This window comes from Ascaphus truei, chromosome 3, assembly GCF_040206685.1.
Source record: "Ascaphus truei isolate aAscTru1 chromosome 3, aAscTru1.hap1, whole genome shotgun sequence".
NCBI classification, from domain to species: domain Eukaryota; kingdom Metazoa; phylum Chordata; class Amphibia; order Anura; family Ascaphidae; genus Ascaphus; species Ascaphus truei.
Genome location: NC_134485.1, coordinates 330,420,857 through 330,432,287, shown reverse-complemented (window position 1 = coordinate 330,432,287; position 11,431 = coordinate 330,420,857). Strand labels below are relative to the sequence as shown.

The 11,431-nt window shown below is 44.0% G+C and overlaps 1 protein-coding gene across 1 annotated transcript in view; it reads left to right on the top strand.

Annotated features, from left to right (window-relative positions):
• The first annotated feature begins 480 nt into the window (after positions 1 to 480).
• Positions 481 to 11,431, top strand: part of MYO1A (myosin IA) — an 86,457-nt gene continuing 75,506 nt past the window's right edge. Inside the window, exon 1 of the mRNA XM_075591480.1 lies at positions 481 to 663. The gene's annotated coding sequence lies outside the window, so the exon portion shown is untranslated. The remainder of the gene's footprint in view (positions 664 to 11,431) is intronic.

Here is an 11,431-nt window from a genome sequence, read left to right as displayed (position 1 = left end):
TTTTTTCATGCAGCACATAAGATTTATTATTGTATATGTAGTTTAGACCTTTTTTAAATGTTTGTTTAGCGCCTCCTAAATTTGCTTATATTTTATGTGAAATGTATTGGATTTGCAACTCATTTTTTAAAGTGCAAAAAAAGAAGTGAGATTTTAAGCACATGCTTGTAAGGTTGAATACACTTTAATTTCCTAGGTTTATATCCTGCTGCTATTGCAACCAGCACTGCACAAGTTCTCGTTTTAAATCTCTGCTTGCTGTGTAGATTTGGTACCTATACAGAGGTGGTTTTCATGTTCAATTGCAATGTTCTTATCCCTTTTATAATAATATACATCTGATATGCCAAATGTTATCTGCTTGGCATTTTCTGCTTTGTAGTGTTGGCAGCTGCCAGGTAGGGGGTGTCACAGTCTAAGATTTACAAGGCACATTGAAAAAGGTGTGGTAAGGATAAAGAGGACTGTGGGAGGCTTTTAGTATTGCCAGACGTTTACTGTACAGTAGTTACCATACACCATGGATAGCTCCCAGTGAGCAGTGCACAGCACAGCTCTGCTCTAGGAATCTGGTGCCCGACACTCCTGGGAATTCTACAAAGAGCCAGGAGACTACAACTGAAAACCCAAAAGAAAAGATCTGCCCTGCTGTGTGGTGAACAGGTAAGTGTCATTTTGTGAAGTCTCAGTGATTTGCTAGAATCCCAAACTATCCTACAATGACAGCCACGGACTGGAATCGGCTAGTGAAGTGATGCCTGCTTCTATAATGTCACTTGGGTGGAGATTAACTAAAAACTGATGCAGAGTATTGCACCCCGATTTGGCGTTAACTTCCATTAAATCAACGGCAGTTAGCGCCCGATCTCGGTGCGATATCCCGCATCAGCTCTTAACAAATCCCAGTGTAAGTTGGGTGGCCTCTTTGCTTCTGGGAGAAGACTTATTGAAAGTGTATTTCTCACATACTGTACAGATTGCTGACTGTTAGGAGTGTGTGCAAAGTTCTTGTTTCTGTGAGTGAAAACTGTATAATCCTTTGTATGTAATTCTTCCTCCATTTTAATCATAATAAAGATAGAATGTATTTAACTCAATCTCCTCACTAAGATTTTTTTTTCTATTGCTCTTAGCTTCCATTACTATAATAATGGTAACAAAAACCTGCCACAAAAGATCCTGTCCAGGCTTAAACGTACTTCTACCTTAATTTCTTCAAATCCCAAAGCCATTTATCCAATAACCTCTAGTTAGAACGGTCATGGTTCCAGTGATTAACGAAAGACAAAAATCCCCAGTGCTACATCCAATATGACAAATCATATAGTTAAATATGTATCAGTTTTTCTTCATAAGTGAGGGTCATTCAGTTAAATTCTTTGGTCAAAGCATTTTAAGCTTGCAAACCACGCCACAGCACCCCCTCTTTTGCAAGTCCTAATACTATCTGCAAACATTCTTTTTACCTCTAAGATGAAGAAAGAAGTCTTAATAGACCGGTCTTCACAGGTGCACCACAAGACCTGCTATTTAAAAGTGAGCTGGGTGAGCTTAAAACCAGAATTGACTGAATTTTCCAGACAGCATATTTTTAAACTGGTACTTTCTCTATGTACGTACAGATACGGATACATGCCACGCAGGCTGTGCTGTAGGTTTCACCCAGTAGAACAGTCTGGTACTGTGCATGTTTTAAGTTCACGTCATGCATGTCTTCTATCAGAAAGACAAGAAAAGGACACGAAGACATGAACTTTTCCATGACTGTGTTTTCTATTTTGTGCATGGAGCTGGCCAGGGAGTGCAATATAAAACGCAGCACAATGAATCCCTGCCCTCAGGTATAATAGCTTGCAATCTCGTTATTACATGGCACAAAGGGATAGGGACTTTGCTCGCATGGAGTTTTGGTGGTTAGCTTACATATGTGACCTTTAACTTCTTTGACTAGTTAGTGCCGTGGTGCTCTGCGATAAATTGCTAAGCCTTTTCAACGCCTCGGCTCTTGAGGGAAACTACGCAGTGATGGACTTTTCAGCAGCAAACAGGTTTATGATCTATCTTGGAATAGATATTCTGTTTTTCTCATCCCAACTGCCCCACGTGATTTATTCTGGAGATGCCATAGATAGAAAGGCTGTGATGGCCTTCAACTCTGTTGATAAACCAACCTCTGAAGTGCAACGCAGAGCCTAGCCTTGGAACGAAAGGGTACAGTACTTCGTAAATGCGATGTGACCTTTGCTCACTGATGTATTTTTATGCATTTATGACATGGAAATGGAAGATTATTTCCATTTTATATTTGAAGGCTAGATAAGATTAGTTTTATTACCCAGGCAGAGGAGTCAAAGGTGGGTGTAAAGTTTAAACGTGACCATGAACCCCTTTCACGCCTGCAGGAATATGCACAGAATTTTGACCCTACCAGAAACGGTGTTAGGGTATAATTAAAACGATCTGCGTGCATAGTTATTTTTTTAGTATAGATAGAAAGAGGCCCATATTGTAGTTTTTTTAAATCTAGCTGCATAGCAAAATCTGTCTATCTCACAATGCCCTATATTTATGAAAGGGTGCTTAGCTTTAGTACGTCTTAACGCCCAATTCGTTTGAATAGGAGCTATTGCGGGCTAAAGCCCCGAACCCTTTAGTAAATCGGGGCACATAGAGTGGTGGGATGACATGGATTCTGGGTCAGCTCAGCAGGACAACTTGTGCATTTTTAACAAAGTTACAATGACAGGGATGTCCTTGTAGCCCGCTGGATATGTCATGCTCTGCAGGTTCTTCTATCATTGAATGGACCAAATGTCTTGTATGGCATTAAAAAACAGAATCCACACCCCTCACATCCCAATCACTCTTAAGGCTGTTCCTCTACTAATGATACATTTCATCATTCCATCTCTTAAAAGCTTAGTATAACCCTCCTCCAATAAAGTTTTTGAAATAGATTTATGAGCTCGCATCTAAGCACATAATGGAATTTAGAAAGCCTGTGGGGGGGGGGGGGGGGGGGAGGGAGGAAGAGGGACTGAGTACTATATAATGTCCTTACGGCAAGAGGAGTAATGGGGAACATTTAAAAATTGAAGAGCTAAGCAACTCTCAACTTGGAAATGGATCAGTATGTTTTGTCCAGTTATGCACCTGACCGCTGCTCAGCATTGCTGCTTAAAGGTTGTTCCGTATACATCTTCTAAGGGCTCACAGGTAAAGCCGTTATTTTGTCATAGCCCGTACAGTATATACAATCTTAGCATACTTGTTTTGGAGGTATATCTGTGTCAGTCTGTGAGGGATTTATAAAGCAAGTGGGAGGCGATAGAGCAGCGTTACAATCACATGTTGACGCAGATGTACGTATTAAGAAGTGTGCATCTTGGGTTACCTTTCTTAACAGTTTTCTGCATTGTTTTGTTCTGTCAACTTGACCCTTTGAGTGCCAGCGAGGCCACGGGGGGCCATAGTGCCACGGCTCCTGCGGCACTCGCAATCACGTGACCACTCCATCACCGATGATCAGACGTAAGCCGAGGAGTCCCCCCCTTCCGGCCGCCATCACTGCACATCGCACCCTGCGCTCCATAGGAGCCGAGGACGCGATCTCCCCTAAGAAAGAAAAAAAGCTAATTTTATGTATCTTCTACGTCATGGCTCAGCCAGGGGGCCAGATCCCATGATATAGTGCTACATTATGGCTCACCCAGGGGGCCAGATCCCATGATGTAGTAGCTATGTCATGGCTCACCCAGGGGGCCAGATCCCATAATATAGTAGCTACATCATGGCTCACCCAGGGAGCCAGATCCCATGATGTAGCTTCTACGTCATGGCTCACCCAGGGGGCCAGATCCCATGATGTAGTAGCTATGTCATGGCTCACCCAGGGGGCCAGATCCCATGAACTATCATGGCTCATCCAGGGGGCCAGATCCCATGATACAGTAGCTACATCATGGCTCACCCAGGGGGCCAGATCCCATGATGTAGGAGCTATGTCATGGCTCACCCAGGGGGCGAGATCCCATGATGTAGGAGCTATGTCATGGCTCACCCAGGGGGCCAGATCCCATGATGTAGGAGCTATGTCATGGCTCACCCAAGGGGGCCAGATCCCATGATGTAGGAGCTATGTCATGGCTCACCCAGGGGGCGAGATCCCATGATGTAGGAGCTATGTCATGGCTCACCCAAGGGGGCCAGATCCTATGATGTAGGAGCTATGTCATGGCTCACCCAGGGGGCCAGATCCCATGATGTAGGAGCTATGTCATGGCTCACCCAAGGGGGCCAGATCCTATGATGTAGGAGCTATGTCATGGCTCACCCAGGGGGCCAGATCCCATGATGTAGGAGCTATGTCATGGCTCACCCAGGGGGCGAGATCCCATGATGTAGGAGCTATGTCATGGCTCACCCAAGGGGGCCAGATCCTATGATGTAGATTTCGCTGACCTGGATACTCATTTATTCTTACTTACATGTAAGTTATTTTATTGCCTTATTGTTTATTACATTTACAATTTTTCCTTACCTTGGTGCGCTCCTGTGCTTCTTTTCTTGGTCATTCTGTTCGCCGGCGGGGTCTTCCACCGGAGTTCGTTTTTTGTAGTGAGGGGATACACTTCATGCAATAGGAGCAGCAAGAGGAGGGAGAAGAATTCATTTCTGCAACACTACGAAGCAAGAGCGCGGACTTAACTTTCTTTGACCAATGTTAATTTTGTTGACAGCACAGGCCACATTTTTGACACATCGACCAATAAGTCTTTAAAGTTGCACCTATGCTAAGATCCTATTAGCACCTTGGCAGGCAGGAAGACCAGTGACACATATAGCTGCAATACGTTGCAAGGGCTAAGGTTGCAATCGCCATCACTGGTTATAGAGGATGGGTGAGATCAATTCCCTGCCTCTTAATTACATGTATTTCTTCACTTTACCTTTCTCAGTGGAAACGTGTTTCCCTCCCATGAGCGCCTCTGATTACTGTAGCTAAGACTGCCATAGAGGTAATGAGGCAGGTCTGGTTTCCACGGCTGCTTCTTTTAACCCTTCCCCTGCAGCGAGTAGTGTGCTGTACTTTAGGCAACAAGTAGATGTGAGTAAGCTGTTGGCAAAGGGCACCGGGCACAAGGAAGGCATCGTGTTTGTCATTTGCCAAAAGTTGACATGTGAAAAACCCTTGCCAGGGAATCCGGGCAAGTGATAATCCCTGGATTTCCATGGCTTTGCATTAGGACAAGAGAATTTTTAATCAAGGAGAATCAAGGGGTCTCTATGATATTTAATGAGAGTTTATTTATTTTATTTATAAAATGTTTTACCAGGAAGTAATACATTGAGAGTTACCTCTTGTTTTCAAGTATGTCCTGGACATAGTTAATATGACAAATAATACATGGTTAAAAATACAGTTACATAAATGAACAGGGTATAGATAATGTACAATACATTGCATGCACAGTTAGAGAAGATGTAAGATGAATAATTGTTTTCTATTTTGTGCAGGTAGCAACATACAGCACCAGATATTTAACAGATACATTCTCTTTCTGGTGCAAATGTGGCAATAGTTCATTAACTCAATAGGTGCTGTTTAGCATAGGTTGATCACATTAGGCCTCGGACATGATCAGCGCTTATGCACTGACCCGTGCTGAGGCGCGCTTACGCTCGGCACTGAGCCCCTGCAGCCGCAATGAGAGCGGCTTTAGCAGGGGCTCGCTTACGCTTCCGCAAGTGTGCGTAAACGTAAGTCTTAGCAAAATTGTACATTTTCGCGCTTGCCGGAGCGCAGGGCCGGTCACGTGAGCGGTTCGCCCAATGAGGGCGAACCAGCTCCGTGACTTCACTGGCCCGCCCCCAACACGCCCCCGGACGGCGTGCGGTCTAAGGCCAGGGAAAGCACCCGCTTTCCCTCAGCCTCCGCGCGCCTCAGCACGCAATCACTAACCATGGACGCAGCCTTATGGAAGGTATATTTTGAAGCCTCCCTACTGCCATAATGGTTCAGTACTAGTACAAAAAAAAAATCTCACCACATTGGTGGTTCTAATAATTTTTGCACTGTTTTGGCAGTATGGAGACTTTGATAAATTACCTCCTGTACCTATTATCACTGTTTCGCAAGATAAATAGTACCAGTAAATGTCAGTTTTCTTGTGCCACCTTGCCATACAGAATAGGACATTCCATTCGTCTGGCACAATCCGTCTATTTCACAATCAAAACCCATTTGCAATTACTAGTGAATCCCATCAATAGAGAGAACTTGACAACTCAATCTTAGGTAGTGACCCTAATAATAGGATCATTATAATTATTATCATTTATTTAGAGCGCACCAACATAGTCCATAGTGCTGTACAACAGGGTCAGGGAATGAAAAACAATAAAATAACAAACATACATTGTTACAGTAGGTAAGGCTGGCCCTGCCCCAAGGGGCTTACAATCTATAAGGAAAGGTAAGTGGAAACATAGGATACAAGGGGGTGAGTAGGTTGGTGTGTATTTGAATTATAAGAGCAGCTGTAACATCAGTGAACGTCTGACACCCTTTGGGGCGATGCACATGTGGGCGGCTGGAGAGGTTGGGAATTAATTAAGCTATAGCCAGGCCCTTTATTCCAGGGCAATAAAAATGGCAGAGGGCGGAGCTGACGGAACACACTGCAAGCCGTCCCAGATATTAACCCTTAGCATGCTGTTCCTGTAGGCAGCTTCACAGGGCAATGTTTAAGGCAGGTGAATAGAATTTGAGAAAAGATTTTCACTTGGCTCAGTGATAATCACTATTCGGAGCTTATTCAATACCATGTACACACTACATTTGGTGGAAAATGATCATGTACTTGTAAATGAAAACATTTTTAAACACTGACTCTCCTTACACAGCCAGCCCGTCCTGTCTTCACTGCTTCTTAAGCATGATATCAATATTAAATACAGTGAAGTTGCCTACACCTTTATTTATTTAATTCAGCAGACATACACTGGCGACACACTTTATTCGAGCTCGGCTAGTCCCACGAATTCGGGTATACCCGGGTGTATTGAGGTTTGTGACTGTTTTCTGCCCGAGTGCATTGAGGTATTTTTCAGTCAGGGATTGAAGCATTTTATTCCCGCTGGCTGCAATACTGCACAGTATATATATATATACTGCATTACAATTCATGAATTTATGCCATCGGTAGACACGCTAAGCATTGCAGCCTATTAAATCCTAATCATTATCATTTAACAGATCAGCCGCCCGTCAGCCAGGCATGAACCCAGGCTGGGAAGGCAAACGCAACGGGGCTTGTTAGAGGTGAGGAGCGATGCATTCCAGGTATCTGCCAGGTACATACTGGGCATTTGCTCGAATAAAGTGTGTCGGTGCAGTACTTAGATTTGGCACAGGGATGCTATTAAATGCCATTAAAAATGTAAGAATAATCACATAATCAACTGTTACAAAACAGTGATCCCCAAATGTGAATCGTTACAAATGATAAAGCTTCCTGGGGTCTAACTGCCCCCTGACCTCCCGCTAACAGTTGCCCGCCCCCCTCCCCCCCCCCCCCCCCCCCATGTGTGCCACGGTTCATGTCAGGATGTTTACTGCACACAGCTGTGGTGTCATGTTTTCGCACAGCGGCCTTGTTTCCACCATCACAGTGTGCTGGTGACTGTTCATTAAATGCTTTTGTATCCTGGGTTTCACATCCTTCCTCCCAAATGACTTGTAGTCACTAGGCCGGATGTCAGCTATAGGAACTATGAATCGATCTGGTTTGTTGTTTTACATCTTCAACAAATATACAGCATCCTACTATTAAAGCAGCACAGCAGGCATCAATACAATGTAGTTCATTTTATGGGGTGCATGTGTTAGGTAAACACTGTGTAACCCTTAGTAAAGTAAGTCTATTTCTGCAAGAGAGGCATTCAATGCATTTCTTTTCATTGTGCTACAGGCCCCTATGGTAGTGCAGAAGTTAATGTGCCCTCCTCTAGTGTATGTAGCAAACACGAAAAACTTCTGTATCAAGACTGGTAAATTTTAATACAATTTCTTAGAACAAGTTTACACCAGGTATAACTGATGTATGAATTAGGAAGGATAACTGCAATACTCTGATGCATATCTTTAATACGAGTGTGTCGGTACTTCCATAAATACTCATGTAACCATGTCTCGTATCGCTTGCTAAAAGTGAGGAATAATAATCTGGTGGTAAATATGGGGTCGCGGGAGCAGAACTGTGTTCATTTCAGCTCAGGGGACCCCATGCTTCCTGAGATACTTACCTCCAAATGTGTTCTGGTCACACGTCACATCGGCCAATAGGAAGCCGCGATGGGTGATGATGCTTCCTATTGGTCTGCGTGATGTGGGATCTTTAAACCGCCATATTATTCAGCCGGGGGGTCACAATAACGGAGCACCTTCAGCAGGATGTATCTCGGAAAGAAGGGGTTTAGCACTGGAGACCATTTGCTTCAAACTTAATATAAAGGTGGCACAACATCTTTGAAAAAACAAAGCTCACCCTAGAAACATGCAGCAAAATAAAGCAACACTGGTTACAGTATTTATTATGCACTTCCAGCCAGGTAGAATTTTTTGGGCGCAAATAACAGCATTTTCTCCAGCCAATAAATACAGTACACGACCACCAATAACAGTTCATAAGTTCCCTGCTCTATGCCAAACATCGATAGAACAATCCTGCTATAGGAAGAATTCTCCCGTTATTAATGTGGCTCAATAGTCAGAATGCACTGGTTGGTTAGGAAGAAGAATAAAGATACCTAGATCAATATATTGTGCTGCATGTTAATTTTCAGGGGGCAGAGACGGTCAAAAAATCTCTCCTCTTTCAATCATGAACTGCTACTTTCAAAATAAAATCATTATTTATATTGTATATTTGATCTTGTTACTACCACTGTTTACTTCTTTCTTCTAGTTTTGCCAGTATATGTCTTATAGGGTTAAAGTACCAAGAACCCTTCCTACCTCCCGCCTCGCGCATAAATGAGGTTATAATGAAAACAAGGATATCGGTGCTTCCCTTACACAAAGGATGTACAAACTGGGGGGTGGGGGGTATCACAGAGGTAGACAAACCAGTATGTGTGGCCAACACAATAAGTAAAAATACAAAGTAAAAAGCAGAAAAAAATACAGAAATAGGTAAAGTAGAGCTCTAATCCCAACAGTCATGTAGGAAAATGTTTAATTCATTTCAGGAACAGTGTATAGCAGCGGTGCGCAAACTGGGGGAGAGAGAATTTGTAGGGGGGGGCGCGGGCAGTTACAGAGGCCCCACGCCCTTCCCCAGGGCAAGTAAATTAAATGCCAGGGGAGGCGTGAGGCCTCTGTAACTCACTTACCTGCTTTCTGCTGGGTCTTCGGTGACGCGTCACCATGGCAACGTGGCGTCAAATGACGCAGCAGGGTCATGTGACATCATGCATCGCCTTGGCAACGCGCGTCAAATGGCAGGCCCGGGTCACGTGACGTGACGTCACATGACCCACAAAGTCATTTGACGTTGAGTCATTGGAGAGAGGAGGGGCGCAAACGCTGTGGCTCCCGGGCAGGGGGGAGCAGCTTAAGAAGTTTGCGCCCCCCCTGGTGTAGAGTACAACATGGACCTTTCATCAGGCTCTACTTGACCTATTTCTCGAGGTTTTCCATGTTTTTACCTTTGTATTTTTCCCTTCCCACAAATGGAAATATTTTGATGCATGTCAATAATGTCTATTCCAGTTACAGTTAAAGTATTAAATGTTACACTAACTTTAAAATAGCAAGCAACGTTCTTAAATCTCTTGATATATTGGAAAGAAATGATAAACCAAGATCTAAAGCGGAAGTGCTGCTTTAATCCCTTCACTATTCAGTCCCTATTCAATTTTGCTGTGAAGCTGTGTTTCGTCCTTGTTTGGAAAAATTGCAGTCCCATTCAAATCAGTGGAGCTTAATTACGCATGAGCCAGGGAAAGGATGCTTCACAGAGGACTGAATAGGGACCTTTAAAGAGAGTGTAATTTCACACCGTGGGAGATTTACAACACCAAGCACAAAGAAATGTATGAAATGTTATTATCACGCTTTATACTTAAGTAATAATCCCCAAAGAACAGGGTATTACTGGCCAATAATGCCCTGGCTGGAAGAGTTGAAGACCCAATGCGAAGCCGAGGGACTTTAACCCAGCCAGGGCATTATTGGCCAGTAATGCCCTGTTCTGAGGGGATTATTACTATTATAGACTAAATGTAGGCTTTTTCCATAAAATAATAGACAATTTTGTATAGACATATAAATCGGAACTACGCTGATGCACCTGTGTAGGAAAAATATGTAAAGTAGCAAATGAGAGGGGAGAGAGGTGAGGGGGGAGGGGGGAGAAGAGAGAGGTGAGGGAGGGAGGGAGGGAGAAGAAAGGGAGGGGGGGGAGGAGAGAGAGGTGAGCGGGGGGGAAGAAGAGAGAGGTTAGGGGTGGGAGGAGAGAGAGATGAGGGGGTGAGATGAGAGAGTGATGAGGGGGCGAGAGTAGAGTGAGGAGAGGTAAGGTGGGGAGGAGAGAGGTGGGGGAGAAGAGATAGGTGAGGGGGGATTGAGGATTGAGAGAGTTGCCTGGCTGGAAGAGTTGAAGGCAGCATCACTTTTGGAAAATAATCCAGCAAAGAGAGGGTTGATAAGACGTCATTCATACTGTATCTTTCAAATTCACTTTGACCAAAATGATGGGATAAGTAACATTTTTCATGCAGCTCCAGCCTGCTTCATGTGAAAGAAATCCCACTTCATTCTAAAACCCTTTTATAATGACACTCTTTCCCTCGCAGTGTCAATGACCCCCTCCTTATAACACGGTTACCTGTTACATCAACAATGTTCTTACAATAAGTGTTCCTCATGAACAGAACCTCGCCTTTAAGTAACTTCTCTTATAAACGGATTGCTTTATTGCACCATCCTAAGGCCGCGCTTATAGTGCTAGCGACGTCGCCGCGACCGATGATGTCGCCGTCGCCACCAGCGAAAGTTGTAATTTGATGTGCAGCGACTGTTGCCAGCGATGTCACCAAAGGGGGCGGGCCGCGGTCTCTGATTGGTTTAGAGACAGTCACATGTGGCGACTGTCTCTAAAAAATCAAATAGACCCAGCTACCAAATTTTCAGACGCGACGTCTCTTCGTCACCGTCGCGCTTACTATAAGCGCTGGCGACGGAGTCAATTGATTTGTTTTCAAGTGACGTTGCCGTCGCAAGGCACTATAAGCGCAGCCTAATGCAATAGGAGTTTTCCCTGTTCTAAGTAAATACAGAAAACAATCAAAAGTGCATTCAGTCTCTCAAACATGAAACTTTAACCCAGCCAGGGCATTATTTGCCAGTAATGCCCTGTTCTGAGGG